This window comes from Cetorhinus maximus, chromosome 6 (assembly GCF_964194155.1).
Source record: "Cetorhinus maximus chromosome 6, sCetMax3.hap1.1, whole genome shotgun sequence".
Taxonomy (NCBI): Eukaryota; Metazoa; Chordata; class Chondrichthyes; order Lamniformes; family Cetorhinidae; genus Cetorhinus; species Cetorhinus maximus.
In genome coordinates, this window is record NC_135884.1 from 13,505,239 (window position 1) to 13,519,316 (window position 14,078).

At 44.2% G+C, this 14,078-nt stretch overlaps 1 protein-coding gene across 4 annotated transcripts in view; it reads left to right on the forward strand.

Moving 5' to 3' along the window:
- Positions 1-12,314: 12,314 nt before the first annotated feature.
- The window catches only part of LOC144681545 (RNA-binding protein 5-like), a 39,842-nt gene continuing 38,078 nt past the window's right edge, over positions 12,315-14,078 (forward strand). For all 4 annotated transcript variants that reach the window (XM_078543201.1, XM_078543203.1, XM_078543202.1 and 1 more), the window contains exon 1: positions 12,315-12,431. The gene's annotated coding sequence lies outside the window, so the exon portion shown is untranslated. The remainder of the gene's footprint in view (positions 12,432-14,078) is intronic.

Here is a 14,078-nt window from a genome sequence, read left to right on the forward strand (position 1 = left end):
TGAAAACAAGGACTGGAATCTTAAAATCAAGATGTTGCTTAACTGGGAGCCTAATATGATGCCTCATATATCATTCTCATAAAGATACACTGAACACTGATTTCAGATAATACTGAGACAATTTTATTCTAAATGATTTTCTAAAACAGGCAGATTGCTGGTATGACAACTTCAAAAATGATCTGTCAATTAATTTTACTGCACTTGTAACAGTTTTTAAAAGGTTTACTCTAATGGGAAGTTATAACAATGAAACGGTTGATAGAATCAATGGTTTTTAAAAGATTTAATCTGATGTGATATTAAGCCAATTAAACGGGGTGGAAATAAAAAGGAAAAAAGATCTGGAAATCATGTAAACGACAGCAGGGAGGTTAACATCTTTAAAGACGGGGTTAACATTGATTTGTGGTTTGATTTCTACTTTAAATATTAATTGGATCTCTCTTCGGATAACTTGTGGCCTGTCCTGGATTGGGAAGGTTTCCCACTACTTATGAGTGTCTTAGGTCTAACTCCAATAGGTTTCTTCAAAACTCCTTAATTTGCACTATAGTATATTCTAGGCTTCTTGGTAAGTACATCTCTCCCTAATACAGACTATTCCATTTATCTTCTCAGTCTCTTGCACATGACTGCTGATGTCACAGTTACATCATGATATACTTCACGACCTCATTACCATAAGTATTAACCCATTCTACAAACGTGTCGGGTTGAATCCTTACTCAGAACCTCAATCACCATGTAGATTCATCATAGTTTGGATGATAACCCTGTCGTTTGATTGATTTTGTTAATATTTTAGTTAGTTATTAGTCACCAGTTTGGTTGAGCCACTCATCTGGAAATTTTAATGATGTTGCACCTTTAGCCTAAAACCATAATACCAACAGCTGACTTTAAAATAGGGTTGTTTCTTTAGATCAGAGACAGGATAAATCAGACATGCCGACTCTCGTGAATCTATTGCGAGGGATTTTTCTAAGGGAAATTGGGCCACACCTGTGATCTTGTGATAGGGTTCCATTATTTAGAGATTTTTGACTGATGAATAGATCAGTCCTTCTGTGCATTCCTGAAATCTAGAACTGCCTGGGCCCTGACCCTGAGCTATGCCTGACCTCCACCCTCACTCCGCCTACCCTGGCTTCGACTTCGTGGGGGTGGGGGTGGAGGTGGCCGGGCGGCTCTGTGTGGGTGCTGGGACCACCCCCTCCCCCACCTCTACCCCAGCAAGGGTCTGGGCTGTGGCTGGGTCTCAATGCCAGCCTTTCACATTCTGGCTCAAACTCCAGCTGTCTCTATTACCTGAAACAAAAAACAGAAAATGCTGGAAAAACTCAGCAGACCTGACAGCATCTGTGAAGAGCAAAACAGAGTTAACGTTTCGAGTCTGTATGACTCTTCTTCAGAGTCTCTCTCCACAGATGCTATCAGACCTCCTGAGTTTTTCCAGCATTTTCTGTTTTTGTTCCAGATTCCCAGCATCCACAATATTTGGTTTTTGCCTCTGTTACCTCCCTGGATGGCAGCCAGCAAACACTATACTGCTGGTGAATGCTGCTGCTGATGCCTGATGTTGCAAGTGCAAGTTGTTACTATTGTTGTGTCAGCTCATGGAATAAAAGGGACATTAACAACATGGATACAAAATTGACTGAGTGACAGGAAACAGAGGGTTAATGGATGATTTTTTTGGGCTGGAGGAAGATTTATAGCGGAGTTTCCCATGGGTCACAGTTGGGATCCTTGCTTTTCCTGATATATATTAATGAACTAGACCTTGGTGTGCAGGGCCCAATTTCAAAATTTGGGGATGATATGAAACTTGGAAGCATTGTGCACTGTGAGGAGCATAGTGTAGAACTTCAAAGGAACATAGACAAGTTGGTGGAATGGGTGAATAGGTGTCAGATGAAGTTCAATGGTAAGAAGAACGTGAAGAGACAATATAAAATAAAGGGTATAACTCCAAAGTGGGTGCAGGAGCAAAGGGACCGGGGTATATATCAGCATAAGTCATTAAAAGTGGCAGTACAGGTTGAGAGAGCAGTTAATAAAGCATACTGTATCCTAGGCTTTATTAATAGGGGCATAGAGTACAAGAGCAAGGAGGTTATGTTGAATTTGTATAAGACACTAGCTTGGCCTCAGCTGGAGTATTGTGTCCAGTTCTGGGCGCCACACTTTAGGAAGGATGTGAAGGCATTGGAGAGAGTGCAGAGAAGATTCACGGGAGTGGTTCCAGGGATGAGGAACTTCAGTTATGAGGGTAGACTGGAGAAGTTAAGTCTGTTTTGCTTGGAGAAAAGAAGGCTGAGAGGAGACTTGATAGAGGTATTCAAAATCATGAGGGGTCTGGACAGAGTAGATAGGGAGAAACTGTTCCCACTTGCGGAAGGATCAAGAACAAGAGGGCACAGGTTTAAAGTAATTGGCAAAAGAAGCAAAAGTGATATCAGAAAATACTTTTTCACGCAGCAAGTTGTTAAGATCTGGAATGCACTGTCTGAGAGTGTGGTGGAGGCAGGTTCAATCAAGGCCTTCAAAAGGGAATCAGACTGTTATCTGAAAAGGAAGAATGTGCGGGGTTATGAGGAGAAGGTGGAAGAATGTCACTAAGTGAATTGCTTATTTGGAGAGCCGGTGCAGACACAATGGGCCGAATTGCCTCTTTCTGTGCTGTAAACAATTCTGTGATTTTGTGACAGCCGGAGTGAGTGAGCTGGGATTTGAAATAACAGAGAAACAAGCAAATAATCTTCAAAAATAAGACAGAGATACACACAAATAAATTCAAAAATATTAGAGATACTGACAGGTACATTGTTAACCAATGAAAGATGCATTTAACATTTAGAACTGACAGATACACAAATGCACTAACAATAACACACAGATAAAATCAAATACTTATAAACTAATAGGTAGATATATGCAATTGAATTTATAAATAACACACAGATGTAAGTACATTGATTATTATCACGTAAATCCTTACATAGGCATTAAAAATTAATAGTTACAGCCCAATTCATTAAAGCCTAAATGAGATCCATCAATCTAATAGACTGATATATATATAAATGCATTAATACGGTGACCCTCTTCTCTCCTTGCCTGGCATCCAGCAGCTGTGAGGCCTGAGTTCTGCTGGTGCACCCACAGTGCCGAGAGGAGCGAGTTCCAGGATTTTGACCCAACAACGGTGAAGGAACGGTGGTATATTTCCCAGGCAGGACGGTGTGTGATTTGATGGGGAACATGCAGATGGTGGTGTTCTCATGCACCTGCTGCCCTTGTTTAGCTGGGTGGTAATGGTTGCGTGTTTTGAAGCTGCTGCCAAATGAGCTTATTGGTTTATTTTTGATAAAAAGCAACTCATGACTTATATTTGTATCTCTCGATTTTTCAGAGTTTTGACTTTTAATTTGTGAGGCAGTGCAGGGTATCACTGGGGTATGTAATAAGCATTTTTCTCTTTAAGGCTGCTAAAGGGCCTATCCAAGAGCTTTTGTTTTCTTGGATATGGTTGAATGGTAAGATATTTCTGTATAAGACATATGATCTATTGGACATGACATGTTATTCATATACCTAACACGACACAACTGAAGCAATAACTGTTCTACTCGGAACTTGGTCACGGAAAGAGAGCCCCAGGACAGCAGGAACGTTTAGGGATGTCATCAAAAACATCCCGGAAGAGATCAAATACCCTCGTCAACTCGTGGGAGTCCCTGGCTAATTGTGACCGACTGTTAAAACGAAGAATGTTCAGGAAGGCACCGAACACATTGAGAAACTTTGTCAGGATATGGTGACCAGATGTCACAGTTTTGCCGCGTTAATTTGCTGCGGTTAATTTATAGGAGTACTGGGGGTATTTGCTAGGAGGTTATGGGGGTAATTGAACCATAACCTCCTATAAATTAACCCAATGACCACCTGGGAGCTGGGAGGGTATCAGCCTCTGTGTGGTGACAGAAGATTGACAGCGGTGTCCGCCAATCGCAAGGCGCATTTGAAAAGTTAGTCGGACGGCACTCATCGATAAACCACCAATCAGCGCTGACAAAGGTGGGAGGCAATTTTGGTTGAGCCGTGGCACATTCAACCAAATTTCTCATTGTAAGACTGCATGCTTTCCTGCTTACTTGCAGCTTTGAGTGCAAACAAAATCTCCCACACTTGAGGTATATTCGCTAATTTGAGATCCAGCTACTGGCTGAAAAGGTCTATTGTTAGAAGCCAGTATGCAAATGAAAACAAATGAGGCTTTTAAATGGAAATTATTCCTACACAAAAACAAAAATACTTGGAAAAACTCAGCAGGTCTGACTGCATCTGCGGAGAGGAATACAGTTAACGTTTCGAGTCCGTATGACTCTTCATCAGAACTAAGGAAAAATAGAAAAGAAGTGAAATATAAGCTGGTTTAAGGTGGGGTGGGACAGGTAGAGCTGGATAGAGGGCCAGTGATAGGTGGAGATTGCCAAAAGATGTCATAGACAAAAGGACAAAGAGGTGTTGAAGGTGGTGATATTAACTACAATTGTGCATTGGCACAGTAAATGTTAGAGTGGAATAGTGGATTCAGGGATCTTGTGACAAATGAAGCCTTGGTTAAGTTTTGTTTAAGAAAATGAGGCAGAAATATCACTGAAACAAAAGTTTGTTTGCAACTGATGCCTTCAAGAATTGGGAGCTTTTAGGGTTGCATAATCTAGCTCAACTTATTCTGGGAGATGCTATCATAGGATAACATCTACCTTCAACTGCCCATCCCCCTGACCCCTGCTATTGGCTGCCAAACATGTAAATCATCACGGAGCCCTGCCTTCCCAATGCTTTTCACGTGTTCCTGTTTTGACTTTGGAAAATCTGGAGGGAAGGAGATGAGGAGCTTGTTTTTGTTCATTCACAGGATGTGGGCTTCGCTGGCTGGGCCAGCACTTATTGCCCATCCCTAGTTGCTCTTGAGAAGGTGGTGGTGAGCTGCCTTCTTGAACCATGGCAGTCCATGTGGTGTAGGTACACCTACAGTGCTGTTAGGAAGGGAGTTCCAGGATCTTGACTCAGTGACAGTATAGGAATGTGGATATTTTTCCAAGTCAGTATGGTGAGTGACTTGGAGGGGAACTTCCAGGTAGTGGTGTTCCCATCCATTTGCCGCCCTTGACCTTCCAGATGGTAGTGGTCATGGGTTTGGAAGGTGCTGTCTATGGAGCCTTGGTGAATTCCTGCAGTGCATCTTGTAGATGGTACACACGGCTGCTACTGTGCGTCAGTGGTGGAGGGAGTGAATGTTTGTGGATGTGGTGCCAACCAGGCAGGCTGCTTTGTCCTGGACGGTGTCAAGCTTCTTGAATGTTGTGGGAGCTGCACTCATCCAGGCAAGTGGGGAGTATTCCATCACACTTCTGACTTGTGCCTTGTGGACAGGTTTTGGGGAGTCAGGAGGTGAGGTACTTGTCACAGGATTCTCAGCCTCTGACCTGTTGTAGCCACAGTATTTATATGGCTAGTCAGTTTCTGGTCACCCCCAGGATGTTGATAATGGGGGATTCAGTGATGGTAATGCCATTGAATGTCAAGTGGCGATGATTAGATTCTCTCTTGTTGGAGATGGTCATTGCCTGGCGCTTGTGTGGCATAAATGTTACTTGCCACTTGTCTGCTCAAGCCTGGATAATATCCAGGTCTTGCATTTGGACATGGACTGCTTCAGTATCTGAGGAGTCGCAAATAGTGCTGAACATTGTGCAATCATCAGCGAACATCCCCACTTCTGACCTTATGATGGAAGGAAGGTCATTGATGAAGGAGCTGAAGATGGTTGGGCCAAGGACACTAGAGTCAGAGAGGTCTACAGCACAGATAAAGGCCTTTTGGCCCATCGAGTCTGCGCCGATCAAACAAGTACCTAACTATTCTAATCCCATTTTCCAGCACTAGGCCCATAGCCTTGTATGCCATGACATCGCAAGTGCACATCCAAATACTTCTTAAATGTTATGAGGGTTTCTGCCTCTACCATCCTTTCAGGCAGTGAGTTCCAGATTCCCACCACCCGCTGGGTGAAAAATTCTTCCTCTAAACCTCCTGCCCCTTACCTTAAATCTATGCCCCCTGGTTACTGATCGCTCCACCAAGGGGAAAAGTTCCTTCCTTTCTACCCTATCTATGCACCTCATAATTTTATACACCTCAACCATGTCCCCCCCCCTCAATCTCCTCTGCTCCAGGGAAAATAACCCCAGTCTATCCAATCTCTCCTCACACCTAAAACTCTCCAGCCCAGGCAACATCCTGGTAAATCTCCTCTGCACTCTCTCTAGTGCAATCACATCCTTCCTATAATATGGATTCCAGAACTGCACGCAGTACTCCAGCTGTGGCCTAACCAGCGTTTTATACAGTTCCAGCATAACCTCCCTGCTCTTATATTCTATGCCTTGGCTAATAAAGGCAAGTATCCCATATGCCTTCTTAACCACCTTATCTACCTGTCCCGCTCCCTTAAGGGACTGTTGGACATGCACATTAAGGTCCCTCTGATCCTCGGTGCTTCCCAGGGTCCTACCATTCATCGTGTATTCCCATGCCTTGTTTGTCCTGCCCAAGTGCATCACCTCACACTTATCCGGATTAAATTCCATTTGCCCCTGATCAACACACCTGACCAGCCCTCTTGTAATCTAAGGCTATCCTCCTCGCTCACTACCCTGAGGAACTCCTGCAATGATGTCCTGGAGCTGAGATGACTGACCTTCAACAACCACAACTATTTTCCTTTGTGCTGGGTATGACTCTAACCAGTGGAGAGCTGGAGGTGAAGGAGGAGTGAACTAGGGTGTCACGTAAGCAATAGTCCCTCCGTGACACTCTAGAAAAATTTATTGATTTTGCTTCAAATTTCCATCCCTCTCTCACCTTCATGTGGTCCATCTCCGACACTTCCCTTCCCTTCCTTCACCTCTCTGTCTCCATTTCTGGTGATAGACTGTCCACCAATATTCATTACACCGACTCCCACAGCTATCCTGACTACAGCTCCTCACACCCTGCTTCCTGTAAGGACTCTATCTTATTCTCTCAGTTCTGAAGCAAACTGGAGGAATAGCACTTCATCTTCCAATTAGGCACCTTACAGCCTTCCAGACTTAACATTGAGTTCAGCAACTTCAGACCACGAACTGTCCTCCATCTTGACCCCTTTTAAAATCCAATTTTTATTTATTTATTTATGATTTTATTTATTTGTTCATTTTAAAAGAATCCTTTTCCCCCAAACCCCCCCTCCCTCTCCGCACAGGGCCATCAATCACTTGCTTCTATGTTGTACTTTCACAGAGTGCTAACCCTTGTTCTGCTATGAGCACTTTCTGCTATCTTACTTATATGCCACTATCAGCACCTTCTTTACTTTTTACCACTACCATTAACATTCCCTTTGTCTTGTGTCCATGACATCTTTGTCAATCTCTCCTTAGCTGTCACCTACCCCTGCTCCACCTGCTGCATCCCCTCCTAAACAGTATAAAATCTATCACATTTCTACTTTGCTTTAGCTCTGAAGAAGTCATATGAACTCGAAATGTTAATTCTGTTTCTCTCTTCACAGATGCTGCCAGACCTGCAGAGTTTTTCAAGCATTTTCTGCTTTTATTTCACCAGACCGATTCCTGGGATGGCAGAATTGTCATATGAGGAGAGATTGGGTTGACTAGGCCTGTATTCGCAGGAGTTAGAAGAACGAGAGGGGATCTCATTGAAACGTAAAAAATTCTGACAGGGCTGGACAGACAGGATGCAGTGTCGTTTCCTCTGGCTGGGGGGGGTCTCGAATAAGGGGCCACAGTCTCAGGATATGGGGTAGGCCATTTAGGACTGAGATGAGGAGAAATTTCTTCACAGAGAGCGGTGAACCTGTGGAATTCTCTACCACAGAGGGCTGTGGAGGCCAAGCTACTGACTATCTTTAGAATTGAAATAGACAAGATTTCTAAAGGCGTCAAGGGGAGAGAGCAGGAGTATGGTGTTGAAGTGGAGAATCAGCCATGATCATATTGAATGGCGGAGCAGGCTCAAAGGGCTGAATTACCTACTCCTGCTCCTATTTTCTTTGTTTCTATGACTGCCAGATAGTGATGGAGGTAAAAACCCTACCATTATTTGAGGAAGAAATTAGCTGCAGCAATGGCAAACTGGGAGGTTTCTTTTGAATGCATCAATGTGGGTGAGTTCTGCAAGCACATGGCCATGAGACATCAGATTAAACGCGTACGTACGATTTGCTCCAAATGCAGAAAATCTGGTGAGTACCAGATTATAGCAAATGGAAAGGGGTAAGGCCACCTCTCACTGGTACGATCTATGCATGTAAACACTGTGAAATGCAGTTCACATCGCAAACCGGGCTCAGCCAGCACGAGTGTCATAGACACACCGAAGTACGCAATGCAAAAAGATTAGCAGCTCACCTACCACAAGCAAAGCCTTTCTGGAGAGATTCTAAATGGACAAAAGAGGAAACGGACCTCCTCAGAGAACTAATGAAGCGGTACGAAGGCCATGCAGACATCAACAAACAGATAGCGGTCCATCTAGCATCTAAAACCAGTAGGCAGATTGCATCCAAGAAAAGGTCACTCCTGAAAGCAGAGCAGAGCATAACGAGCGTACCATCACCGCAAAGCAGCCAGACATAAGGTGCTTGGGAAACGGAAACTCCACAAGAGGGGGATGGCACAGAGTTGGTGAGGGAGGAACAGTCCCCAAAGGGCGAGGAATGTGCGACCCCTGGCCAGTATCCCTAGGCACATGGATCTGGACGATCAGCTGAACTCAGCTGAAGAACTAATGGCGGTACGGAATGACCCAGAAACGAGAGCCATGGCCATTGGCCTTGTTGAAAGCATCGCAGATGCTATATTAACTGAAGGAAAGGGAGAGGAAACTGGGAGGAGGTCCAGGAAAACAGAATCTCGCCCCAAGGACGGAAGTCGGAACACAAAATCCAAGAAAAAGTGGGCAGCTAAAAAAGCAAATTTCATAGCAACTCAGTTGGCTTATAAAACAGACAGGAGAAAGATAGCACGGCAAATCATGGGTGCACCATCCACCCTACAATGTCCACTCAGCAAAACTGAACTCAAAGAGAGTTTTACCGATAAGCTCTCGAAACCAAATAACAAAGCAAACCTCCAGAAGTTTGCATTATATAATGGAAGGAGAGATTGCAACTCTTTGAAAGAACCCATACAGAAGGAAGAGGTTGAGGAGGCAATTAAAGGCATTGATAAGAGCACAGCAGCGGGACCTGATGGGATGAAGTTGGAAGACATCATGGACATCCAGGCAGAGTACGAAGACAGGCTCCCACGTCTCTTCTCCCTCTGGCTCAAGTCAAGTTCCATCCCAAGGGTCTTGAAAAAGAGTCGCACAGTTCTCATCCCTAAGACAGATGATGCCGAGAAACTAAAAAGCATAGAAAACTGGCGACCATTATTGATCGGCCCGATTTTATTACGGCTCTTCACTAAGATCATCGCCAAACGCTTAAGTGAAGCAGTCCAGATCAACCCCAGGCAGAAAAGGTTTCTGGTGGCGACTCCTGGTTGTAATGAGAACATCACAGTTCTTAGTAACACCATGAAAGGGGCCAAACGCAACAGGAAAGAGCTGGCCGTTGTCTTTGTGGATCTGGCTAAGGCATTCGATTCTGTAGGGCATAAAATGCTCATCAAGGCGCTTCAAAGAGTGGGGCTGCCAAAAAGATTCACAACAATGATCACAGATCTGTATTCGGAAACTAGCACATGTATCGAATGTAAAGACGGACAAACCGAACCTATTAATATCATGAGAGGGGTCAAGCAAGGTGACCCGTTATTTAACATTGCGATGGACCCTCTGATCTGTTCCCTACAGGAGGCACAGTTGGGCATCCACTTGCCCTTCAGGGGAACGCAGATTAGTTGCTCAGCTCTGGCGTTCGCTGACGACATTGCTTTACTCAGTGACTCCCATGCCGGCATGACCAAGAACTTAGCCATCGTACAGGACTTCTGCTGGAACACGGGGTTGGAGATGAATGTCGGGAAGACCAAGGGCTTCCACTTCATCCACAAGAGGAAGACGTTTCTGTACAATAGTATGTCAAACTGGCAGTTGAGAGGAGGTTCGATCTCAAAAGTAACACCAGGAGGGGCGGAGAAATATCTGGGAGCCAGAATCGACCCCTGGGCAGGGGTAACTGAGGAGCAATGGGGATCCAAAATTGATGGATGGATAGCAAGTTTGAAGAAGGCAGCACTTCGACTTATCCAGAGGATCGAAATCCTTAAAACCCACATGATTCCAAGAATCTACTTTCATTTAATCCTCACAGAGGTATCACAAAACACATTGGTGAAACTCAATCACTCCATTAGAAACGCAACAAAAGAAATCTTCCATCTTCCACTGCACATAACAGATGGAATACTCTACAGCAGTAACCGCAATGGTGGTCTAGCTATGCCGAGACTTGAAGTCCAAATTCCTTTGGCCATTATCCGGAAGTTAGAGGCATTGGAGAGCTCACGACATGTGGTGATTCAGGCCTCGTTTGAATTCAGTGGTATCAAGAACAAAGAGACAATCGACTCCCTGAGGAATCTTAAAGTGCTCAGGGAAATTGAAAAATCCCTCAAGGAGAAGGGTGGTCCAAGAGGGATGCATGAAGAAAATGGCATTGATGAAATCATCAATTTGGGATGGACGGATATTACCCAAACGTCCAGACCAAAACCTGTCAACAGATATGTAGCTTGGAGGGACGTTGAATATTTAAAGTGGACTGAACTCCAATGCCAAGGAACGGGCATCAAGTACTACAGCAATGACTATACTTCAAATTCCTGGCTCAGAACTTGTTTTAATCTCAAACAATCCAGACTCATTAACAGTATTTTATTACGGTGTAATCTCTATCCAACAGGATCCACCTAAACAGGGGAAGACACCACGCAAACAAGTCTTGCAGACGATGTGAGGCCCCTTTCGAATCACTGGCTCACATCTCCGGTAACTTTTCGTTAAAAACGCCCGGATCAAAAGACATAATAAAATCCTGGACCACTTGCAACAGTTATCTTGAAGTACGGCTGGGCATCCTACTTGGAACCGAGACTCTTCGGAAAAGACGGGACTCTCTGGAAGCCAGACCTGGTACTTGTCAAGGATGGAGTAGTACAGGTTGTCGATGTCACAGTGTGGTTTGAAGACGATAACAATTCGTTGGAGAAAGCTTAGGCAGAGAAAGAATGGAAATATCAACACCTAAAGGACGAGAAACGAGACCTGACCGGGGGCATGTCCATTAACTTCTTCGAATTCGTGATGGGAGCAAGAGGAAAGTGGCTCGATTTGAACAACAGCCTCATGTGATTCCTGAAGATCCAGAAATACATGTCCTTCGCCCAACTTATCTTGAGACTGACGATCTCTCTGACCTTGGAACTTTTGTAAATATTTGGAGACCAGTAATCAGAGAGTTGTTTAACAGAGCTCACCTGGTTCAATATCGTAAGACCAAGATGAAGGACGGGAAGGTGCTACAAAAGGGGTAATGTATATCAACAGAGTGAGAAGTCCAGCTGCTGATCCCTGGTGGGCGGGTAGGGTGGGTAATTTGTTTATATATGAGCGGTGATCATGTTAGTCTAGCATAATGGTTTTGGCAGCTACCTTGGTCATTTTTTTGGGTGGTGGGTGCATGATATTAATTATAAATATGTTAACAAAAGCAGCTTTTCCTATGTTAATATCATTAATTAATAAAGATGGCAACACGACCATATGATGTAATTCAGGGTAGGGCTTCTGATCTCTAACTATGTGATTGGCTACCTAGTCATCATCAGTACCTATGTGACGAACATTCACACTCAGTTGACATCGACGATCATGGTCAGTTATTCCCGAGCTCCGCTTTCACCTGAGTCACTTCCCTTGGTTGTGGTCACTCCTGGAGTTAAGTCACAATGTGGACGAGCCACATAAATACTCCGATTGGGCGCTGCAATAAATGTGTGCATATTAAATTAGCTGAGTCTAGCTGCTCTGAAGGAGCAGAATTAGGACCCTCAAATACAGAACTACAACTCCCACCACTCCCCGGAAGCCATTTTCTTATTTGCGACCTTCAGGGAGGCAGGCTTCCCTTCCTCCCGGCGTGCAGCGCGTTAACGGGAATGGGCGCGGACCTCCTTTCTCCCGGCGCCCTCAGCGCGTCGAAGAAAAATGGGCGGACCTTCTTTCTCCCGGCGTGCAGCGCGGCGGCTTTGGTTCCGATCGGACGGGGAAGCAGGCGCCATTTTGTCGGTGTTAGCTGCGAAAAGAGGCGAAGCGGCAGGGAGAGGCGCCTTCTAGATAATTGGGTAAGTCTCAACCATTGTGGCACCGCTTTGAAGACTTATAGCCACCGACTGTGTCCCCCCCCCCCCCCCTCCCAGCGTCTGTAGTTTAGAGTTTGGCGGAAAAAGCGAGTGTTTAGCGGGACCAGGAGCTCGCCAGTGCATCGGGGCTGTCATGTTGGGAGGATTGAAATCCCGGCCAAGACATAAAGCCTCAGCCACTGGGCACTGCCACACACACCATCTTGCAGCGTATCATAGTGCAATGGCATCTCAACCAGACAGCTTGCATTCAACTCTACTTTTATTAATTGGCATGGGGATTGTATAAAACTACACTTTTACATTGTGTACCTTTTTAGAATACTCAAAATTTTATTATTTTGCAATCTGTTCTTTCCAAATTCAGCCTTCAAATGTTTTGAGATGGCTGGCAGCTGCATGTTCTTTTTTTTTATATATTACATTTTTCCTTTTAAAAGCTGTCCGACGCCGGATATTTTGCCTTCATATGTTCTGCTTTGCTAAATTTTATCGAGCGCCAATATGATCGAGAGCTATCTTCCTTCCGTTTTTTCATATGTATTTATATCTTCAAACCCTGGGTCACTGCAAAACTTGGAATTATATGGAATCTATAGTACAGAATCAGACGAACTGGTTTACACCAGAATTTATACTCCATGGGTGGCCTCCTCCCCACTCTTAATTATCTCTGCCAATTTTTGTCTATGTATTTCTATTCTGGTCTCCTTCATCTGTGTATAATTGCCACACTGTGGCACAAAGTTCAATATCCTTTCAACTTTCTGAATTATTCAATATTTTCTTAGTGCATATCTTATATTTATGTCCCCTTACTCTGGATTTGCCCACAAGTGGCAACAGGCTCCACATCCACCCCATTGAACCTCCTCATAATTTTGCCCAGCTCTATCTGGTCTCCTTTTTAGTTTCTTTTTCCAGAAAGAGCGATCCAGTTCCCCTCAACTTTCCTGGTAGTTGCCACTTCAATTTTGGCAAAATCCTGCTAAATCTTTCTGCACTTTCTCCAGCACTTCAGTATTCTTTTGTAGTGTGGAGATTGGCACAATACACCAGGTGTAGCTGAACCAAGACTCTGCATGTTTGAAATCTCCACCCCCCCCACTACTGTTTTACACTATTCCTCTAGAAATGATCCCTCCAACTTTGCATTCATTAGCCTTATTAACTTCTGTAACTACTTTTAGCAATTTATGTATCTGTAACCCCAGATCTTTGCCAGGTGCCTCATTTAGCTTTCTTTCCAAGAAGTATAGCTCCTTAATTCCTCCTACCTATATTGAACTTTAATTGCCATTTCACCGCCTGCTCAAAGACTGTTTTCCTATATTATGGTGCAATCCTCTATTTGCTATTCCTTTCAAATTGGTAACTTCTGCAAATTATGCCACCATACCTTAAATTTAAGGCTTCCATCTTTTTTAGGCACTTTCTATCCATTCTGCTACCTGACCCCTGATTGCATATGACCTTATCTCAAGTACCTTCTGCAGCATCATTAGCCTTTTGAAAGTTAGATCCACTGGGCAACTTCTGTTGCCTCCATCTTGGTGTCCACTTCTTGGGCCAGGAGTCCTCCCTCCTACTTAGTCCAACCTTTTACCCATCTCCCAAATTCTCCCTCCA